Raw genomic sequence first — 14,566 nt, 5'->3', positions numbered from 1 at the left:
AGCCTTAGATACTCAGAAGACTGACATCATGAAAGTCAGATTTGAAGCCAGCCCAGGCAAAAAGTTTTATTTTTTTATTTATTTTATTAAGACCCATTCTCCATCCTGGCGCCGGTGGCACATCTGTAATCCTAGCTACTCAGGAGGCTGAGATCTGAGGATCACGGTTCAAAGCCAGCCCGGGCAGGAAAGTCCTTGAGACTCTTATCTCCAATAAACCACTTGAAAACCGGAAGTGGCACTGTGGCTCAAGCGGTAGAGCGCTCACCTTGAGCTGAAGAGTGCAGGAACAGCACCCAAGCCCAGAGTTCAAGCCCCACGACCGACAAAAAAAAAAAAAAAAGACTCATTCTCAACCACTAGCTAGGTGTGCCAGCATGCAAATGTCATCTCAGCTATGTAGGTGGCTAAGACTGAGATGATCATGGTTTCAGGCCCGCCTAGGCTAGCTTCTTCCCAACAGAAAGAACAACATAGTAATACCTGTCACCCCAGCTATAGAAACAAGAGGAAAATAGGAAAAAAGAATGGTCCAAGCACAGGCCTAGCAAGACCCTGTCTCAAAATAACCAATGCAAGAAAAATACTAGAGGTATGAGTTCTCAGTGCAGTGCATGCCTAACAAGCACAAGTCCCTGAGTTCAAACATCAGTACCAACCAAGAAAGGGAGTGAAAAAGAACTCAAAATATAAGGTTGCATTTGTCATAAATATTTCCAATGATAAATTGTTAAGGTTATTTTTGACACAAACCTTCATAGAAGATAATGAGTCATCTGCAGGTATTTTTTGCTTGAGAACTGTATTTTAAATGTATAAAGGGGGCTGGGAAGGTGGCTCAGTGGTAGAGCGCTTGCCTTGCATGCATGAGGCCCTGGGTTCGATTCCTCAGCACCACATAAGCAAAAAGAAAAAAGCCGGAAGTGGCACTGTGGCTCAAGTGATAGAGCGCTAGCCTTGAGCTGAAGAGCTGAGGGATAGCGCCCAGGCCCAGAGTACAGGCCACAGGACCAGACCCAAATAAATAAATGTATTAAGGAATGTATAAATAGTATACTGTTTACCAGAACATTTGTTATTGTGGAGGGAAAATTTTTTTATAAAATAAGTGAAAATAAAGCTTATCATCTATATTAATTTTTCTTTTTTTTAAATTTATTTTATTGTGAAAATACCGTATACAGGGGCTACACTTACATGGGCAAGATGACGATTACATTTCTTATCAAGCATTGTAGCCTCCTCCTTTGTTTCCCCTTCCCATCCCTTCCCATCCTCCCTCCACCCCCCCATCCTCCTCGCCCCCCCACCCACCAAAGTTGTAAAGTTCGTTTTCGACAAAACGACATACTTCTCATTCTTGCAGTCGGTGCACCTATATCCCTATTTAAACGACTTGTTTTTCCCCTTCCCCTCCACAAATTATACCGACATCAAATACACTGAAAGCACGGGTTATACTGTGGGGGAGGGACATATAAAGCAACAAAGAAATAATCTTATTAATGCGTTAGAAACAATCGCATGAAAGAAAAAAAATTAAATACATATCTTAGGGTTCATTTCCCTAATATCACCTTATCTGACCTTTTCTGCTTGACTCAGACATATACTAGATATTGCAAATAAGGGAAACCATAGAAGACAGTCTCTTCAGTAAATGGTGCTGGCAAAATTGGCTAACAACTTGTAGAAAACTAAAGCTAGATCCTTATATATCACCCTGCACCAGAATCAACTCCAAATGGATCAAAGACCTCAAAGTCAAAGCAGACACTCTGAAAACATTACAGGATGGAATAGGAGAAACCCTAGGTCTCCTTGGCGCAGGCCGAAATTTTCTTAATAGAGACCCAGAAACACAACAAATCAAAGAAAGGTTGGACAAATGGGATTGCATGAAGTTGCAGAGCTTCTGCATGGCAAAGGACATAGCTAGAAAGATCAATAGAAAGCCCATGGATTGGGAGAAGATCTTCACTAGCCATACAACGGACAAGGGTCTCATATCTAAAATATACTTGGAACTCAAAAAATTAAATCCCCCAACAACAAATCCTCAAAGAAACAACTGTCCAATAAATAAGTGGGCTAAAGACTTAAAGAGAAACTTCTCTGAAGAGGAAAGAAGGATGACACATGAAGAAATGCTCAACCTCCCTAGCCATAAAAGAAATGCAAATCAAAACAACACTGAGATACCACCTCACCCCAGTTAGAATGGCAAAAATCAAGAACTCTAATAACAACAGATGCTGGAGGGGTGGACAGAAGGGAACCTTACTTCATTGTTGGTGGGAGTGTAAACTTGTTCAACCACTTTGGAAAGGAGTATGGAAGTTCCTCAAAAGACTCCACATAGAGCTCCCCTATGACCCAGCAATCCCACTTTTGGGCATTCACCCAAATGTTTACAAACAAGACCACACTAAAGCTACCAGCACGACTATGTTTATTGCAGCATTGTTCACTATAGCTAAGATCTGGAACCAACCCAGATGCCCCTCAGTAGATGAATGGATCAAGAAAATGTGGTATATATACACAATGGAATTCTATGCCTTCATCAGAAAGAATGACATTGCCCCATTTGTTAGGAAATGGAAAGGCTTGGAAAAAATTATATTAAGTGAACTAAGCCAGGCCCAAAGAAACATAGGTCCCATGGTTTCCCTTATTTGCAATATATTAATTTTTCTAAAATGAGTCATTGGATTTCTTTTATAGAATGTCTCCTCTATCAGTGAAATTACAATACTTTTGTTAGCTACTCTTTCACACATTCTTAGCTTAGTATCCCTACACACAGAACATGTCTTTTCTCTGTTTCATGGAAGCATATGTGACAACAGAGCACCTCATCTGTCCAAGTTTGTACTATATAATTGTGACTTACAACAAAATCATCTAGTCTATGGCAACCTGATACATGCAATGTTCCTAATCAGCCTCATCTAACCTCTGGTCTAGGTCTTATCTTCATTAGGTTGTGTACCTTTTCATCTAGTCTCACCACAAGAAGCAGTGTCCTGCAGTGGTGACATTCCAAAGATGGGAGAAAAAAAAATAAAAAATCACATGGCTTCCAGTGCAAGGAGATATGCACCATGTTTCAGTCATCCAGAACACTCTTTTGCAGCCTTTCTGAGCCACAGACTAAAGAGTTTACATTTTATCCTATAGTAGATACTAAGACTATGCAGTGGTTAATTATACTTTGTAAACACTACTCACCTAAATTTAACTTTGAATGTCTGGGAAGGTTTTGTCTAAATCTTAGCCTAATGATTCTCAGCTGGGGGTGCAGTTTTGTCTGCTAAAGAACGTTTGACAAAAATCTCTGGAGAGATTTTTGGTTGTCACATTTGGAGGAATTGGCTACTGGCATCTAGTAGACAGAGGTCAAGGTGGCTGCTAAACATGCGTAAGTGTTTAGAGCCCATAAAAAACAGTAATGTGGCCTAACAAGTCAGTAGTGCAGAGGTGGAGAAATCCTGTTTTATACCTATAGTGGAACCATGTACATGTCTACAGTGTTGCTAGCATCACAGTGAATTGTACATTGCTCCTAATTAAGAACAAAACCATGAGTTAAAGCTTTTTGTACGAAAAGCAAGCTCTAAACCTCTAAAATTGTTGAGTAATTCTATTGCACACATGTAATTTCCTTTGTAGCAAACTGAGTGGGGTTTTCTTCATGGAAAGTATGTGTTACTTTACTACAGCTTAATATGGTTTTCACTTCCTGCCCAAAATAACCCTTGCTATAATGGTATCTCAAAAATGTGAACATCATTTACAGCATCCAGTTCTTCATGCCTCAGTAGCCACTAATCAGCTCCCATTAATTTTTAAACTCTGAAACTTCTCTGAAAACATATGACCAGTGTCATATGTTAATAGGTGAAATCTGGTTTGATTAAGTTATACACCAAATATAGCAAAATAGCATAATCTGTAAGGTTAGGGACAAAACTTAAAATCATCATCTGGAGACCCAAAATCACTTTCAAGGGCCTTCTCCTTAATAGTCTAACTTTTTCCTCCTAGACTCCATCTCTTAAAGGTTGCATATACTATACTACCTCCAGTATCACAAAGCTGGAGACCAATCCTTTAAAAAAAAAAAAAACCACCTTTGGAGAGCATTTCAGATCCAGACTACAGCAGAATGTATTGCTGAATGCCTTCTTTGTAATATCTCTTTGTAGCAGTTAATTCACTATATTTACTGAGCCTTAGGCAGACACAAAAGAAGTGATCCTTTCCCATCAGGGATTCACAATCTTCCAACCCTCCATATCCACAGATTTTACACATTTGTGGATTTAAACGTCAAAAATATTTGAAAACAAATACATCTCTATTGAACATTTTCAGGTGTTATTCTCATTATTCCTTAACATAAAAACTATTTCCACTGTATTGATTTATCATAAGAAGTCTAGACATGATTTAAAGTATGTGAAAAGATAAAATTTATCTACATGCATTCTACACCTTTGTCTGAGACAGGGTCTTGCTCTGTAGCCCAGACTAGTGTCAAACTTGAAATTCTCCTACCTTACTCTCCCAAGTACCAGGACTATCTATGTGTGCCACCATACCTAGCTTGCTTCACTGTTTTCCTCTGAGGAGGAGATTGTCCTGGAACCAGTGCCTCAGGTTATGAAGAAGTGGCTGTGAAAAGCATGTGATCAGTGCTGTGGGAGCATTCAGAGGGAAGGAGTGCCTGAGTCACCTTGAGGGGCCTTCATCAAGGGGCCTTTTCAAACTCTCCAAAGTTGGTAAAGCTTGAACCAAGTGTTGAGGATGATAGAAGTTAAAAAGTTGGGGAAGGATCTTTATAGACCAGAGAAACAAAGGGCATTTGAATTTAGAGAACATGGAACATGTTCTGAAATTCAGAATGCTTTAGGATGGGCCAATCCTGTTATGATGCACAGTATAGGATGAAATGGTGACCACAGCCCAGAGCATTGTGGTCTCTGAGGTTTTTGTTGCTGGTGAGGAAGGGGTCTGTCTATACCTATCTTGCCCAGGCAGCTCTTGAACTACTAGGCTCAAGTAATCCTCCTACCTCGGCCTCTTGAGTAGCTGGTTCTACAGGTGTGTGCAACTACTCCCAGCTTCTTCTGAGGCGAGATCACACGTTCATAAAACAAATATTTTATGAGTATTTGCCATGTTCTGTGCCTTATTCTTGAGACTGGAAATAGAGCAGTAAGAAAGATAGGCTCCTGTTCTTAAGGAGCACTCTGTGGATGCATTTTTTAAAATGTTGTCAATAATGTAAAAGACATATTAGGTAATCCCAACAAGATAAAAAATAATCAAATAACCATATTTTATAGTTATCCTTGCCATACAAGGCTTCATTTAAGAAATTGCCTTGATAAGTTGCAAAATTAGATCTAGTCTTGTCCTAAATATCATTGGTGCCAATTACACTATGACTTTGAATTCTCATATCACCGCATAAGCAATTTAAGATCCATTCCATTTCTTCAAGGTACAGAATCTGACAGCTCAAAACAAAGGAGGAGGTAACAATGCTTGATAGGAAATGTACTCATTGCCTTACTCATGTAACTGTAACCCCTCCATACAGTATCTTGACAGTAAAATATATACACTAAAAAATAATCTGACAGCTCATAGACATTTCTTGGAAATGTTGATCCTTACTAAAGAATCTAGCAGATTTCCCGGGACTTCCACATATTACTTGGTTCTTTCTCCTTTCTTCATGTCTGTGATCTATAATTAATCATAGATTACTTCATTTTGTTTCATTTCATTTACAACATTTATGAGCTTCACTTTGTCAGTATGAAATGCTTGTCCCCTCCTTTCCTTTCCAAAGTGGTATAATTAGTGTTAGCATCTTTTTTAACAGACTACATAAAGTTTAGTGGCTGGATTCAATCAAGTCATTAACATAATGTGCTACCCAATTTGCCCCTATCTCTCTTCGTTTCCCGGACATCAAAGTACCACAGAGTGCAAGTGTAATTGGGCCTTGCTGGCCTGTCAGATCCCGTCAGCCTGATGACTGCTGCTTTTGCTAGAAAGCTTCTAGGCATGATAATTAATGGGGGTGGGGTGAGTGGAAGTCTGAGAAACATAAAACTTTGGACATTTCTCTATGAATATTTTATTAATTTGAATAATCAGAAGTTTAACAGTATCAATTTGATGTATAATACATTGATTAAAAGCCTTGTTTCAGGTCCTCAAAAAAGATGTCAAAGCTGAGAGCTTACATTTGCCATGGCATGAAAAAAATTATCCTTTTTGCATTATTTCCAATTTTATCATTTAAAAAATGCATTTATTTTTCACAACAAAATGTATTGCATCAGCTCACTGATGTCTTTAAATGTGCCCACAAGTGAAAATGGGAACTCACAGGTTGAACAAAAATCGGCTCTTCTGTGCAGTGTATATGTGCATTCTTCTTTCTCTGTTCCTACTAACAGCAGTTTTGTAAAAGCTTCCATCCCCAGTTGGACTAAATTGTGATTCTACCTGGAAACCAGCTTCTCTAAGCAATAAGCTGGCATTCCCAGGTGATTGCATTAATGATATCTGGCAAATATATTTTTCAAACTTTGAAAGTCAAAATGCAAAAGCAATGTGCTACTTCTAAAATTCATATATGAAAAAGCATTAAATCATTTCAGAATCAAACATGAAATTCTGCCAGCTGGTAATAAGCCCTTCTCAATGTTTTACACATTGAAGCTTAAGATAGGTCTTTAAATATATTTTCCTAAACAGAAAATACTCTCCAGATAGCAATTGCTTTTAACATTATTTTTATGTTTTTAACAACTTAGTATGTCTAATATACTATGAGCATCTTTCCATAGACGTATACATAGAAGCGTGAATAATATTCCATTATGTGGCTGTTGACACATTAAATAAATTAAATGTGCCTCTTTTGATAGCCCATTGGGTTTCTACCAGATTTTACTAATACAGATACTTCTGGTCCAAATGAACTTTTTTATTTTCAGCAGTACTAGAGGGTTTTTTGGTTTGGGGGGTTTTTGTTTGTTTGTTTGTTTTTGTTTTTGTTTTTGTCGGTCATGGGGCCTGAACTCTGGGCCTGGGCACTGTCCCTCAGCTCTTCAGCTCAAGGCTAGCACTCTCTACCACTTGAGTCACAGCACCACTTCCAGCTTTTTTTTTTTCTCTGCTTATGTGGTGCTGAGGACTTGAACCCAGGGCCTCATGCATGCAAGGCAAGCACTCTACCACTGAGCCACCTTCCCAGCCACCCAGTACTAGAGTTTGAACTCATGGCCTTGCACTTAGTAAGCAAGTACTCTAACACTGAGCAACACCTACAACCCAGAACTTTTTTTTTTTTTTTTTGCCAGTCCTGGGGCTTGAATTCAAGCATAGGGCACTGTCCCTGAGCTTCTTATGTTCAAGGCTAATACTCTATCATTTGAGGCACAGCTCCACTTCTGGCTTTTTCTGTTTCTGTGGTACTAAGGAATTGAACCCAGGGTTTCATGCATACTAAGCAAGCACTCCACCACTAAGCCACACTGCCAGCCCAAAGTGAACATTTTTATTCATCGCAACATGTGAACGTTCTTTTTTATCCTCCTCTTATCATGTACTGCCAAAATAATGGACCAATGCCTTATTGGTCATTCATTTTTAAAGTGTGCATATATATGTGTGTATTTATATGTGTGTGTGTACATATATGACATTTTATTTGCCCATACAGATGAAACATTTATAAGCACAGAAACTGCCTGAAAAGATATGCAGTAGTATTTGCAGCGGCATCTCTAGGGTAGGAGTCAGCAGACAATGGCTTATATGCCAAATGTAGCCCTCTTTTTGTAGTTAAAGTTGTACGAGAACTTATCCATACCCATCCACAAACATTGTAAGTTGAACACTTGCAACAGAGACTCTGTCATTTGTAGTGCCAAAGTAACTGGATGTCTGGGATGAATGTGTAAAATTTTGTAAAGTAACATTTTGTAGGGGGCCTCAGATTTGGACTGGGCTAAACGAAACCAATGTACAATTTAATCATAGTAACTAAGCTTTATTTGGTTGGTTGCAGAAGGCCTGGCAGCCAATAAACTAGTTCAGCTGGAAATAAGTAGTCAAGCCATAACCAAATGACTTGGCATTAGCCAATTGGGTTGTTTTCTATATCTCACCTCCCATTTTCTATAAATACTGTCTAATAACCTTGGTGGCTAGAGTCCTCAGAGCATGTTTTGTTTCTGGAGGCTTTCCATTTCATAGATTAGTTTTGCTTTGCTTTATTCATGTAAACTCTACTAGATTTGATGTCTAATGATACCTCTTTTTAGCAGATAAAATAAAATCTGTTTAATCAGACTATTTCCAATGGTGAGCATATCCTCTAAAGAAGAAATAATTTGTTAGCTAATTCTGTTAGAATATATATGTAATAATTTAAAATGCTTCAATATAAATACTATGGAAGTTTTCTACAGCTGGCTTAGAAGGGTCAGGAGCTACAGGATGACTATTTTAGTGTACAGCAGTATTTCCCAAAGTGTCATCCCAAACTAGCAACATCAGTGTCACCTCAAATTTGAACAATGTCAATTCTGGACTATCCCCAGACCTGATGAGTCAGAAGCCCTTAATGGGCCTCTGGCTTTTGCCCTTTGTATTGGAGTATTTTGTGAGACAGGATCTTGCTATGGAGTCCCAGCTGGCCTTAAACTTTGGATCCTCCTGCCTCCATTGTTGGGAGTGGAGGCATGTACCTGAATAAATCTTATTTTATCAGATAATTTTGGAGTATGAAAAACTGTGGGAACCACAGCTCTTAGGAAAAGCAGAATATCTCATCCTTAGCTGCACATTAAAGTCATCCAGGGTACATTTTCAGATGTAAGGGTCAAGGTTCCACCAAATTATTTACATCAGGTTTTTGTTTATAACTTCCCTGGTGATTCTAATAGACACAGAGCTCTAGTTGAGAACTACTGCACCACAACATCTGTTCTCACTGACAGTGAAATTGGAACAGCAATCAAAATCACTGAAATTGAGTGTGCTTTTTTAAAATTCCTTCCTTCACATTCCTGCATAGGAACCACAATTAACGATGACATTGTGTCATGCCCCTCAGGTGCATTAAGACAGGAGAAATAGTCTAAGTGATTGACTGCTTTAGAACACGCAGTAACAACTTTCTGTAATTTCCTGACCATTATAGACACAGTAGTTTACAAGGTATGTAAGGAAGACCATGACAGTGTTCTCAGAATAAAAACACCCAAGTCCATGTGCTACTTTGATCCCCATCACTGTTGTAAACATGTATACAACTTGTACTGGGTACTCCATTTTAACAGGAATGTTAGAAAAGGTAAATTCCTTTTTAGAACACTGTCACCTTGAAAGCGAACTAGTGGCTTACTCTTATAATCCTAGCTACTCAGGAGGCTGAAGTCTGAGGATTATGGTTCAAAGCCAGTCTAGTCAGGAAAGTCTGTGAGACTCTTATCTCCAATTAACCACCAGAAAACAGGAAGTGCAGGTGTGGCTCAAGTGGAAAAGCACTATCCATTGCAAAAGAGCTCAGGGATAATGCTCAGGCCCCAAGTTCAAGCCCCACAACTCACACACACACACACACACACACACACACACACACACACACACACACACACACACACACACACACACACACACACACAAAAGGTAAGTTGTAAGAGTCAGCATTAATCAATATGCATTTCTTCTGCTCTGTTATATATGGTTCTGCCAGTATCAGTAGTGAGGTTGACTATTTGAATCAACTCTTTTGAACTTGTCTTAGAGCTCATTTCATTTGAAATTTGTTTTGTTTTGTTTTGTTTTTGTCGGCCGTGGGGCTTGAACTCTGGGCCTGGGCGCTGTCCCTCAGCTCTTCAGCTCAAGGCGAGCGCTCTACCACTTGAGCTACAGCGCCACTTTCGGTTTTCTGGTGGTTTATTGGAGATCAGAGTCTCACGGTCTCTCCTGCCCGGGCTGGCTTTCAACTGCGATCCTCAGATCTCAGCCTCCTGAGTAGCTAGGATTACAGGCGTGAGCCACCAGCGCCCGGCTTTCATTTGAAATTTGAACTCAGGAGTGTAGATGCAGATCACTTTCTATTTCCATATTGTCTTTATTGTTTTGTTTCAAAATAATAGGTTTTACATACTATAGCATCTGTATACACACACACACATATTCATGATGCTAAAACCAACCCCCCTGTAAATTTGTAAGTTACTTGAAGACTAATTTGATCATCTTTTGAAAAAAGGAGTTCTTCATTCCCATTACTCATCATTTCTATTCCTAGGAGAATCCTGAGTGTACAAAGAAAGCATAAAAGGATATTTAATACTATTTGTAATAGTAAAATTTAAGACAGTTTAAATGTTCATTTGCAGGTAAATTAATAAGTGTACTATATATAATGTGTGTAATATAAATGCAATTCTGTATAACAGTTAATATGAATTCGATTTTAGTTATGAATTTCAAAACCATCATTGGAACAAGGATGGGACTAAAGGGCCTACCTAGCAAGCATGAGGCCCTAAGTTCAAACCTTACTACCACCAAAATAAAAACAAACCCCTAGTATTGAGTGAAAAAAATAAATTGCAGAACAACAAAGTATGATGTTACTGAGAAAAAAATATAAGAAAAGGAAGTGGCGCTGTAGCTTAAGTGGTAGAGCGCTCGCCTTGAGCTGAAGAGCTGAGGGACAGCACTCAGGCCCAGAGTTCAAGCCCCACGACCGACAAAAAAAAAAAAAAAAAAAATTATGTGATGTGTGTGTGTGTGTGTGTGTGTGTGTGTGTGTGTGTGTGTGTGTGTGTGTGTGTGTGTGTGTGTGTGTGTGTGTGTGTGTGTGAACAGAATAAAATACTCGGGTTACATATGCATATGTAGCAAAAACTACAAGAGATGCATGTTTGGAAATGATATATCCAGTATTGTGATAGTGGTTACCTCTAGGAAATGGGAAGTTAGGGGAAATGATTAGTCATTTGAAGACTTTATCTGTATCTGAAATACTTTATTCCTTCAACAATAGCAAAAGGTTTGAATCAGATAAAGCAAAATGGTAACATCTGTGTAAGATGGTGAGCACTTGAGTAGCCAAATTATTTTCTGTACTTTTCTCATATTTAAACTTTTTTGTCTGTTGTGGGGTTTGAACTCTGGACCTGGGCACTGCCCCTGAGCTCTTCAGTTCAAGGCAAGCACTCTACCACTTGAGCCACAGTGCCACTTTTGGTTTTCTGGTGGTTAATTGGAGATAAGAGTCGCACAGACTTTCCTGACCAGGCTGGCTTTGAACCATGATCTCAGCCTCCTGAGTTGCTAAGATTACAGGCATGAGCCACTAAAGTCCAGCTCATATTTAAAAGGTTTTACAGCTCAAAAATTAAATGCCTATTCGTCTTAAAAATTTAGGACAAAATTCATCTCAACCTGTACCCTCACTATTATTAAATTTAAATGTTAATAGCTCTATTATAGTCCATCCTCAGTTACAGGATACTGTTTATGGATTGTCAGGTTGAATTAGTTTTTAGAAACTAAACAAACCAAATTCAGAGTGGCTGCTGTGATAGCTGAAACAGAGGAAGAATTTAGCATGATCCCCTGAAATAAAACATGAAAAATGTAAGCATGCCCATAAGAAGTCTAAGTAAACACTATAGGAAGCTGTGGCCTAAAATGTGAGTTCACATCAGTCAAGAACTCATAGTGGAGTTGGGCCCAAATCCTGAGAGCTGTAATTTATTCTCCTCTGTCAGTAATCTAAGCTGTCATCACACTTCTGGATCACTCAGTCATATAGTGTGTAATGTCCATCTCTACTGACAACTGAAAATAAGTTGCATGAAGCTCTTCTTTTCTGTTCACCACAGTCAAAATTGATAAAGCATATTTATACATACTGATGCTGACATCTTGCTAACTAGGAAAGTCAGTGGGGAAGTCAGTGAACACGACATAGTGCTGAGAAGCATCACCTTCCCTAGTAACAAAAGTACACACACACAAAGGAAGTAGGTCAGGAAAAGCTGAAAACCTGTTTCATCTGAAAGATGCAAATACTTTTCAGAGGTTATCACCTGTCATATTACTCTAGTAGTCCTGAACAAAGATTAGAAGGTATCAATCTGGAAAGGCTTTGGTTCAGTCATTGTCTTTTGAATCTGCCTATATAATACAATACAGGGGATATAAAAAAGAAAAAGAGAGGGGGGGGGAAGAAAAGAAAGAAAGAAAGAAAGAAAGAAAGAAAGAAAAAGGAAGGAAGGAAGGAAGGAAGGAAGGAAGGAAGGAAGGAAGGAAGAAAGAAAGGAAAGGAAAGAAAGGAAAGGAAAGAAAGGAAAAGGAAAGAATGACCCTAATTTTTTTTTTTTTTGGTTGGTTGTGGGGCTTGAACTCTGGGCCTGGGCACTATCCCTCAGCTCTTCAGCTCAAGACAAGTGCTCTACCACTTGAGCCACAGCAGCACTTGTGGTTTTCTGACTGGTTTACCGAAGATAAGAGTCTCACGGAGTTTCCTACCTGGGCTGGCTTTGAACCACTATCCTCAGATCTCAGCTTCCTGAGTACTAGGATTACAGGCATGAGCCACCAACACCCGGCTGCCCTAGAAGTTCTGGTTGTAGGTGACAGTGACCTAAAGACAGTATCATCAGCTGAGGCAGAAAATGTCAGGGGTTAAGTGGAGCTGGGGAAGAAGATCAGCAGAGAAGAGAGACAATAGGTTTATTTCTGATGTGCTGAGTTGAGTTCTCAGATAGTTGATGTGCCTCTTCATCTCCAAACCTTAACACATGATCCAGTTTTGAGTTATGGAGGTTTAAAAGCAATTGTTGAAACACATGGAAAAGTCTTTATTCAGAATTTGCTTCCTTCCCTATATACTGCTGAAAACTTTAGAGATTTATTTTAAATTGGTTCATATAAAATCAAATGAAGAAATGTAATACTGATCAGAGAACTTAAAAGGTCATAAGACTCAATGAAGGTGGGAAGAAATACCTAATAAAAATTGGACTAGAAAAAAAATGGATAAGAGTGTGCTTACTTCTTCTATGACAATTTTGGTGCTTTTAGTTTTGCTCTATTTTTTGGTATGATTCAAGTAAGCACTAAAATCGTATGCTTTAAAGTGTTATATAACATCTTATTTGTTGGCTCAAACTAGGTTCCATGTGGAACCATCTTATATAGTTAATAGATTAATAAAAATAAGCACTTAAATTTGATTCCTCTGCTGTTTTAAAATTCACTTTGTTTTTCATTAGCTTCTGTAATAAACAATTTCAAATTCCTGGCTTTTCAAGGTAGAAAGAAGTATGTACCTTCTTTTCATGGCTATTTTCCTTTAATTCTTTTGTGCAGAAGCATGAATGTTTTATAAGATGTCATCATTATAATAATTCTAAATTTGTCAAATATCAAGTTATATAAAAGATTTAATTATGCACTGTGCTATACTTGGACCAGAATTAGAAAACACATGTAGGTGCAATATTTTCACAACCACAGTCTATTTTAAGGAAAAATATTCTTTAAAATATTTTCTTTACCATAGTCTTCAGCAAGCAAAGAAGGCCTTTTCTGAAGTGAGATTAGACAATAGAGCCAACTTCATTTTTTATGCACGTGAACGGAGAGGGCTTGAGGTTATTAGTTGAAACCGAGTAACCTTTCCAGGCTTTCATCTCTTTCTTTTCAAATTTGAATATGAAAAGCATATTCAAGTCAAAGACCATCACTTTAATGACATTTGGCAGTCATTTGATTTATTAGGTTTTAGAAAAAATTTTCCTTTAAATATTTCATCATACTATGCTAATCCTAGGAATATTGCCAGCTGCAGCCCTGTACCTGTATTAGTGGAGACAGATCGGTGTGGAATTTTCTCTGTCATCCTAGTAAAATTTCCATGAATCTACTGAATAATAAAATAACCTTATTGAAATATTCAGATTTGAGTTTTTAGTTAAAGTATCTTAGAATACATAATAAAAGAAAATGTCTTTTGAAAGAAGGGGGTAAAATTACTTCATCAAATATTGAGGGGGTTTGACAGCAATGGAAATTGTTCTTTATGTGGATATTTTTACAATATACTTATGCTTTTCTAAAATATCTACATAATCACTGTGGTTAATTTGCACATGGATATACATTCAACAGTCAATTCCTATAAACAAGAGTTACTTCTGGGTTTTTCAAAATATCACTTGAATGTATATAATTTATAGTGGTATGTCTGTCTCTAGTAAGTAAGAATTCTGACAGTAAAGAACACATGAGTAACCCCTCTGTATATCACCTTGATAATAAAATTAAAAGAAAAAAGAAAAATGTAAAACTTTTTAAAATCAAATTTAACTGAGAAGTTATCTTGGTATGATCTCATTTTTAAATCAGTGTCTAATTATTGGAAGTCATTATTCAAGCAAACATTTATGCTTCTCATGTTCATGTCTGTGATACCAAAACCTATTAAGCAAGAATCAAAGTT

At 38.0% G+C, this 14,566-nt stretch overlaps 1 protein-coding gene across 3 annotated transcripts in view; it reads left to right on the top strand.

Moving 5' to 3' along the window:
* Rpgrip1l (RPGRIP1 like) overlaps positions 1-14,566 on the top strand; it is a 95,997-nt gene that overhangs the window by 62,165 nt on the left and 19,266 nt on the right. The window lies entirely within an intron of this gene.

Source organism: Dipodomys merriami, unplaced genomic scaffold, assembly GCF_024711535.1.
Source record: "Dipodomys merriami isolate MVZ:Mamm:240054 unplaced genomic scaffold, mDipMer1.0.p SCAF_41, whole genome shotgun sequence".
NCBI classification, from domain to species: Eukaryota; Metazoa; Chordata; class Mammalia; order Rodentia; family Heteromyidae; genus Dipodomys; species Dipodomys merriami.
Note: the sequence above shows the minus strand (reverse complement) of the source record. Positions and strands in the feature narration are given on the sequence as shown.